General features: G+C 54.7%; 1 long non-coding RNA gene across 1 annotated transcript; it reads right to left on the bottom strand.

Moving 5' to 3' along the window:
- Positions 1-1,179: 1,179 nt before the first annotated feature.
- LOC127538487 (uncharacterized) lies at positions 1,180-6,423 on the bottom strand. The gene is made up of 3 exons (XR_007947749.1): positions 5,674-6,423; positions 1,907-1,996; positions 1,180-1,585 (listed from the first exon to the last, which is right to left on the bottom strand). It is a non-coding gene; the product is annotated as an uncharacterized LOC127538487 (long non-coding RNA).
- Positions 6,424-8,599: the final 2,176 nt, after the last annotated feature.

Here is an 8,599-nt window from a genome sequence, read left to right as displayed (position 1 = left end):
CCCTTTTCTTCTCTGGGCACGTGCCGACTGGCTTTGCCCCAGTCACCGCCAGACCCTCTCGGGAGCCCCTGCTTGCCCAGGGCTCCTGGGGCTCCACTCCTGCCCTCCTGTTGCTGGAGGGACATAAAGCCTGCCCCAATCTGGCTCTAGGACTGGTCTTTCCAGTCCTTTCCCCAGCCCTCCTTTTCATGTGCTGTTTCCTGTGTATGAAATTTTATCTCCTGCTTCCTTGCCTTTGTCCTCCCCAGCTGTGCCCCCTGCCTAGAATGCCCTCCCTCTCACCTGTGCCTCTCAGAATCCCCAGTTTTTTATAGACTTGGCGGAGGAGCCACGTCCTCCCAGAAATCTCCCCCTCCCCAAGTCTGTCCCCCAATTTCTTCATATTTACATTGCGTATATTTTAATTCACTCATCAGGGAACATGGTGTTTCTCTAATAAATTGTCGGCTCCTGCTTGGCACGTAGCAGGCCTTCAATAAATATTTATTGGATAAAGGAAAAAGTGGCGTCATTCTCTGATTCTCCCTAATCTTCAGAGAGACCAAAGAAGAAGGTTTTCAGGGGGGTCAGTGGATGTGGGGTGGACAGATCTTTGTCCCCCCTTCTTTTGGGGGGCACCCACTGACTTCCCGAGATGGTGACTGCAAGCGGGCGCGAAGGACTTCAGAAGCATTCTGTGTGGGGAGCGGCTGAGTGGGTAAGAAGGCTTCCCCTTTCCCTCACTCCAGACCACCCTCTTCGTATCCTTCCTCCCTCTCAGCAACATCTTTAGGCGAGCCAATCCAGGAAGATCCAAAGGGAGAGTTCCCAGCAGGGAAACCAAGGCGGAAATGGAGATAAGCCAGCCGCAGGAGGATGTGCCAGAAGTCCAAAGGGCACCTAAGGACAGCAGGCCTGGCTCGCCCGATGAGCCCCTTCCCTCTATCAGTAAATCCTGCAGCTATCTAATTCTATCTCTCCATTTTACAGGGGAGAAACCGAGGCTCACGGAGGGGACACAGAGTGAGTTCAGAGCAGAGATTCCATCCTAGCTCCTCAGCTTCTATGGGTCTCCATTTTGCTTTCCTGGGTAAAATACCTGCACCCAATAGAAAAAGGAAAACTGAGACTCAGAGGGACCAAGTTCCTTGATTGTGGTCATAGAAGGATTAATGGCAACAGCAGAATTCTAACTCAAGTTCCCTGCTTTCATCATAGACTCTGATCTGCTTCTAAATCATACCCTTTTCGCCAGCCTCAGAAGTGGGCCCAGAAAGTTCCCCGTCAGCCTTTCTGCTAACAGGCCCCAGAAAGGCCCGGCCTCCTTGAGAATCTGGAATAATTGACAGGAAACCAGAACAATTTCTCAAAGACTCTGCTGCCCCACCCTCAGCTCTCTCCAGGCCCTCCAGACCCAACAGAACCGGCCCGTCTCACATTACAGGATTTCACTGAATTTGGGGCCAAGAGAGCCTTCAGTCCAAATCCTTTATTTTCACATTCAGAAGCTCAGTCGGGAAGAAGACATCCATCCATCCAAGGACTGGTTATGGGATGACACAAAGAACCCCGGGGAAGTAGTTTCTGCCTTGAGAGAAAGTACGGCCTTACAAGGAAGAGAAAGGAGATACTATCATGACTGTTGACATTTCGGTGGAACGTTCCCAACAAATTTTATCTTGGCTGATCTTCAAAACAACCTTTCTAGGGAAGTGCTATTGGGAGCCTGATTTTACAGATGGGGAAACCGAGACAGCCAGTAGGGAAATATGACTTGTCTGTGTCTGCCTGGCCGCCTGTATTTGAGTCAGGGGCATATGGCTACTACCTATATCAGAGGTCTTACTCACTCCAAGGCCAAAACTCGAGCTTCCCAAGTGAATGGTCCTTACGCAACAATAGGTATCTCAAACACTCTAAAGCTCACTTTGGGGAGGAACTCGGAGAGACTTCTTGTGAGCCCTTCGACTGTCTTGAAGGAAGCTTGAAGGAGAGCATGGCGGTCTTGGGGAGCAGCCTGTACAAAGATGTGGAAGGAAGAAACAGTGTCGCAAATGGGTCTTTATGACTGCCCCTTATGGAGGACAGAGGGAGAGTGAAGTGTAACAACTCAAGAAAGGTGGGATGGGCCCTTGAGAAAGAGGTCCTGGGAGTAATAGGGAGCCATGGAAGTTCTTTGGCCATGGTCAGATCCGGCTTTGGGAAAAGCCAACTCTAGAAGCTGGGGGGTAATTCTCTCTCCTCCCATACAGTGTCAACTCTTCCAAGGCAGGGACTGTTTCACTCCTACCTTGGTATTGCAAGCAGTTGGCCCAGAGTAAATACTTATTGACTGACTGACTGACTGACTGGACGAAGGTGTGTGACAGGGATACCCAACAGGAGTTCACAAGTTTGAGACTGATGAGAGCTTGAAGTGGGGTGCTGGATATAGGAGTGTAGAAAAAGGGGGCGCACCCAAGAGACGGAGGGAAAGCGGAAAAGGCAAGATTTGGCCACAAACTGGGTATGGGAGTGAGGAAACCCCAAAACTAGGGCTGAAAGGGGGGATGGGAGAGGTGGGGATAAGGAAAGCACTCCCCCTGCAGGTTCTTATAAGGATGAAACGTTTGTGAAGCATTTTACAAGCCATAGGCCCATTTGAGCTATTGTTTGTCATCTTCAGCTGAGAGGGCTGGGAGGCTACAGGAGGGCTGGGGAGAGAGATGGAGGCCATGGGGGAGGGGCAGCAGGATTGTCGGGCACCAGGAAGGGAGGGCCGGGCACAGATCAGATAGTCCTGCTTTGGAATCTGTTTATCATCTGGAGAATGGGAGCTGAGCTCGCTGCCCCCAGGAGCTGGAGCGCTGCTGGACTTTGTCAAGATGTGAGGAATGAGCTGCCTGTCCTGGGGAATGGCCGCAGGGGGAGGGGCTCAGAAACTTGACCCCAGGTTTCTAAAATGAGACACCCTCCCGATGCTGCGTCTCCACACGCTGGGGAAAGGGTCCGAGGCCCCTGAATCCAGAGCAAAAGGCACCTTATCCTTCTGTTCCAGAAGGGCCTGACCTCCCCAGAGTCACAAAGGTAGGATTCGAATCCAGGGTCTGTCCCACTGCTCCTCCCTTGCTACATCTCCCCCAGGTACTCTCCCAGAGGCCTCTTCGCCCTCAGACTTTCACCCCCATCTAGGCAAACACTGCCCAGTCCCACATAAGGCCACAGACTCCAGGGGACCAAAAGGAACATGGAGTTTTGCATAAACCCCAAAGGCTGCAGCCTTTTGCATGAGACAGGGAGGTGATGGGGGTGTATGAGGTGGGGGGTAGGAGGAAGAAGGAAGAGAAGGGAGATGTCTCAAACTCACAGGGCATCTGGGGAGGAGCAGCTTTCTCATTTTCCTCTCCTCTTCTTAATAAAGTGGGCGTGGGGTCTGAAGCTCTCTGAGAGCCCTCCTAGCACAGCTGTGCTATTATTAAGCGCCTCCTGTGTACCAGGCATTGTGTTGAGCTCTCAGGGTGCGAAGAAAGATAAAAGACATCCTACCCTCAGGAGAGACGGCATGGCAACCACTGTGTACAAGACCCTCACCCGATAAAGAGAGAAATGGAGAAAGAGGAAAAGAAAGAGAGGGAGAGGAAGAGGGAAGGAAAAGGGGGGAGGAAAGGAGATTGTGAGGGGGAGAGAGGGAGGAAAAGAAAAGAAGAGGAAGAAGATGATGAACAAGAAGAGAAAGGGGAAGGGAAGGAGGGAGAGAGAACACTCTGATGGGAGATTCAGGGCCACACAAAACATAGGCGACAAGTAGGGAAGCTGGGGTGAGTAAGAGCCCCAGATATTCTTTGAAAGAACTGGGGTCATTTAGCCTGGGAAGAAAACCTGAAGGTGCCTGTTGTGTCCCCTCTGAGGCTTGAGGCCTCACTGCACTGGCCGTAAGGGATTGTGGGAAAGGTTTCTTGTGGTGCGATTTTAGCTGATAAAAAAAAGGGAAGGCAGTGGGGGAAGAGGAGGAGGGAGAGCATCCTGGGCAGGGGGCACAGCCTGGGCAAATGCTCACAGTCAAGAGATAAGAATTGGGAAGCCTTGGCTTCAGATCCTTAGGTTCCCACAAGCTTTGTGACCGTGAGCAAACCCCTCACTGGCCCTGGAGGGTCTGAGGCCTCCGGAGCTCACTTCTCCCCCAGCCTCGCTGAAGGGCCTCCTCACCCGGCCTCCTCACCGGGATCCTGAACAGGGAGGATCAGGGCAGTCATGGATCAGCCATCCTGGGCTGGTTCTTGAACTGAGATGTCACAGCAAGGGAAGCTGGGAGGCTACAAGCCCTAAGTGAATGGCGGCTCACAATCTGGGCAGGGTCCCCAGGGTGTACCCCATTAGTTTGTAGGATCACAGGGCCTGGAGTAGTGCACCGGACCCTGGAGAGACCAGGTTAGTGCAGGACTTTGGGGGAACCTCAGAGCTGAAGGAAGGCCAGAGCCGGGGCTAGAGGGACGGCTTCCTGACCAGGAGCCCTGCCCGCTCCAGGACGGGCTAATGGGATGTGCCCTCCCCGAGGTCCCCGCCAGGCAGACTGGGGCAAACCCCTTCTTCCTGCGAAAGCTCCTCAAGCCTCAGAGGGGACACATCAGGCACCTTCAGGTTTTCTTCCCAGGCTATATGACCCCAGTTCTTTCAAAGGATATCTGGGGCTCTTACTCACCCCAGCTTCCCTACTTGTCGCCTATGTTTTGTGTGGCCCTGAATCTCCCATCAGAGTGTTCTCTCTCCCTTCTTCCCTTCCCCTTTCTCTTCTTCTTCTTCATCTTCCTCCTCTTTTCTTTTCCTCCCTCTCTCTTCCCCCTTTTTCTCCCCCTCACAATCTCCTTTCCTCCCTCCTTTTCCTTCCCTCTTCCTCTCCCTCTCTTCCTTTTCCTCTTTCTCCATTTCTCTCTTTCTCCTTCTCTCTCCTCTTCCCATTATCCACTCTCTCCCCTCTTCTTTCTTCTCTTTTCTTCTCTCCCTCTTTTCTTCCCCTTCAGAGAGCCTCCTGGGAGCTCATGGTAGAACAGGAAATACAGATGGTGTCTCCAAAGACAAGGGATGTCAGATCTGGGAGGGAGCTTGAAACAGAATATCAGATCTGGGAGGGGGCTTAGAACAGGGGATGTCAGAGCTGGGAGGGAGTTTAGAACAAGGGATGTCAGAGCGGAGAGGGGGCTTAGAACAGAGGGTGTCAGAGCTGGGAGGGAGCTCAGAACAGGAGATGTCAAAGCTGGGAGGGAGCTTGAAACAGAATATCAGATCTGGGAGGGAGCTTAGAACAGAGGATGTCAGAGCTGGGAGGGACTTTGCACCCGCACTTTGGGAGCTCATCGGTTAGGGAAGGTTTGCAAGGAAGGAAACTTGTGAGTGGGAGATTTGCTCCCCAGTCACCCAGCTAATAAATGACAGCAGAACTTGAACCCGGTGCTCTGATCTAAGACCATGGCCCTGTCCCATAAGGTCTGATTTGACGTCGGGACCTCCTCACTCCTCCACCACTACAAAAGCAGCTCCTCTACCCTACAAAGAGTCATCTTGAAAGCCAGAGAGGTAAAGAAACTTGCCTGGATCACACAGCCAATAAGAGCCAGACACCTTCAGGTCTTTTTGACCCCAAGGCTGGCTCAGTCCCTCACCTCCCGCCTCTCATCCATCATTTAATCCATCCCTCCAAAGCATTTATTAAGCACTTACTGTGTTCCAGGCAGTCTTGGCGCTGAGGGTGATGGTTTTCCACTACACACAGCAAACGGAATAGACATGTGCAAGCATGTAGGGACACATGTGTACGTGTGTGCACCTCCAGAGAGACACATGTCTGTGTGTGTGTGCGTCTAAAGTACAAGTTGAGGGGAAAGGCAGTAGAACCCTTGGCAGTGAACTTGGATGGAAAGAATCCCCCCTCTCCCCCACCTCTAAAGGAAATTTAGCATTTCCTTCCATTGTGATTAAAACACCTCCACCCAAAGTGACTTCTGAAGGCTCCCCAGTTTGGGCAGATTCTACGGTACCAAAAAGACTGCAGCCCCCTTATTAGAGACCAGGGAAATCAGGAAAGGCTTCCCGGAGGAGGTGGCCGATGTACTCCACCTTAAAGGACCGAGGGAGTCTAAGTGAAAGTGCGGGGAGGGATTACAGGAATGGGGGGTCAGGGCGAGGCCGGGCTGGGGGCTCAGGCTGGGCAAAAGCGGAGAGGGAGAAAAGATGTAATGGGGGGGAGAGTTGTAGGTGCGATTGGGGAGGGGGCAAGGGCGTGAAGGCCCGAGGCATCGAGGTAGTAGGTTGGGGCTTTGAGGGGGGGAGAGCATTCAGCGCTAAGCGCAGGGCTCAGCGTTCATTATTCATGCCCCTTAATTGGCCCGAACTCCAGGGAGAGGAGAAACCGGAGCTGGGCGCCGGCCTGCAGGGATCCACGTCTCAGGGAAGAGGGAGGGAAGGAGTAAGGAGGACAGCCCGGGGGGCGGGGAGGACGCGGGGCTGGGCGGGGCGCCCTGCCGAGCTCCGGGCTGCAGCTACAAGTTGGCCGGAGCCGGAGCATCGGAGCCGGGGCTGTGGCCGCGCGCGGCCGGGGGCAGGAGGCGGGGGACGCAGCGGCCGCGGGGCAGCGGCCGGGGGGAGGCGAGCGGAGCCCAGCCGGGGGCAGGCCCGGGAGCCCCCTCCCTTCCGGTCCTCGGAGCCCCAGCCCGGAGGAGGTGAGCGGGGCTGCCCGGGGAGGGACTCCAAGGCGCTCGGGGCTTTGAGAGAGGAGCGGCGCTGGGGCCGGGGCCCCCAGGGGACCCCCGATCTCCCGCCCCTCGGGCCGCGGGGCAGAACCAGGGGCAGGACGAGGTCCCGGGGACCACCCTCCCACATCCCCACGTCCGACACCCCCCGCCTCCCGCATCCAAGTCTCTCCCACACAAACATCTCCAATCCCCCCACAACCCCTAGCGCTCCCCCGGGGACCCCCGATGTCCCCCCCCGGCCGCGGGGCAGAGCCAGGGGCAAAACGCGGTCCCGGGGAACACCCTCCCATCCCCACGTCCGACTCCCCCCGTCTCCCGCAGCCAATTCTCCCTCACACAAACATATCCAATCCTCCCCACAACCCCTAGCGCTCCCCGGGGACCCCCAGCGGCTGCTTCTAGCTCTTGGACGCAGCTGCCTCGGAGGCGCCTCGTAGGGTCCGCGCGGATCCCCTGGGAGAGGACCGCGCCCTGCCACCGAAGGTTCCGCCCTCAGGCCCGGGGTCCCGAGAAATGGGCGCGCTGAGGGATGTGGGGGCTGTAGCCCAGCGCCGCGGGAGGGGGAAAAGGAAAACAACCCCAAAGCTTGGGGGTGCGGAGGACCCTGAAACCACCTGTGAGTAAAGAGGAGGGGGCCCGGGCCGTGGGAGGCGGGGGGAGCACGGAGTCCGGCTGAGAGGACACCACGGAAGCTGACGTCCGAAAGGGCACGCTCGCCGACCCGCTCTGGGTCTCAGTTTGTCCGGCTATAAACGTGAAGGGGATGGACTCAACGGTCCGTCTCCCCGGGGACTGGAGCGCTTTTAGTGCCAGCTCTGGCACACACGGCACGACTTAATGGAAGGAAAATGGACTGAATGGGTCCTTTCCTGCCCGGCCAATATCTGTTCTAACTTTTCCTGTTCTCAGGTCCCTCTCACCTGACACTCTCTGATTTAAGGTGTCTTTGACCTGAATTTGACATTACTCGTTCGTTCCCAGCTTCTCCATTCTCTATTCTAAACTCCCTCCCAGCTTCTCGGTTCTCTGTTCTAGACTCCCTCCCAGCTTCTCCGTTCTCTATTCTAAACTCCCTCCCACTTTGGACATTTCCCATTCCACTCTCTGTCCCAATTTCAACATTTCCCATTCTAATCTCCCTCCCACTTTCGGATAATCCCCGTTCTCCACTCCCTCTCAGTACTGATATTCCATGTTCCAAAGCTCCCTTTAATTCTGATATTCCACGTTCTAAGCTCTCCTTCTATCATCGCCATTCCATCAATTATCTGATCAAAATCCATCAGCAAGTATGTATTAAAAGCCCACTATTTGTCAAGTGGGATGCAAAAAAATTAATTCATGTACACTCTTTCTGAGACAATATATACATGTATGAATATATATAATAAATACTAGGTAATTGGCAGGGGGTGGGAGGGGTGGAGCCCCCCTGTGGGAAGCTGAGCCTCTGACAGAGAAAGGATTCCCAGAGATGGTGTCAGGGGTGTGAGACGTAGGTAGAAGGCCCGCCTGACTGATTTGCAGAGACCATGAAGAAGAATCATATAACGAAGCAGGAGGGAAAAGATGGGAGTGACTTGGACCAGCTTTTAAATGCCAAACCCAAGATTGGCCCTTTGATTCGGAGGTACTGGAATGGATGTGCTGTGACTTGGTCACACCTGAGCGGTAGCAGAATCCCCAGGGTGGGGATGGAGCCACCGGACACCCCCCCTCTCCCTCCCAGCAGCCGGCAGGGCCCGGACAATAGTGGGAGGCTGACTAGGGGAAAGCCACTGAGTTCTGGTTTGGACGAGTTGAGTTTGTGTGTTTGCTGGGCACAAAGTTGGAAATGTTCTGTGGGCAGTGGGTGTTGTGGGACTGGATACAGGAGGTCTGGGACTCATCTGGGT

This window comes from Antechinus flavipes, chromosome 5, assembly GCF_016432865.1.
Source record: "Antechinus flavipes isolate AdamAnt ecotype Samford, QLD, Australia chromosome 5, AdamAnt_v2, whole genome shotgun sequence".
NCBI classification, from domain to species: domain Eukaryota; kingdom Metazoa; phylum Chordata; class Mammalia; order Dasyuromorphia; family Dasyuridae; genus Antechinus; species Antechinus flavipes.
The sequence above is the reverse complement of the archived record's forward strand: the minus strand, read 5'-3'. Positions and strand labels throughout refer to the sequence as shown.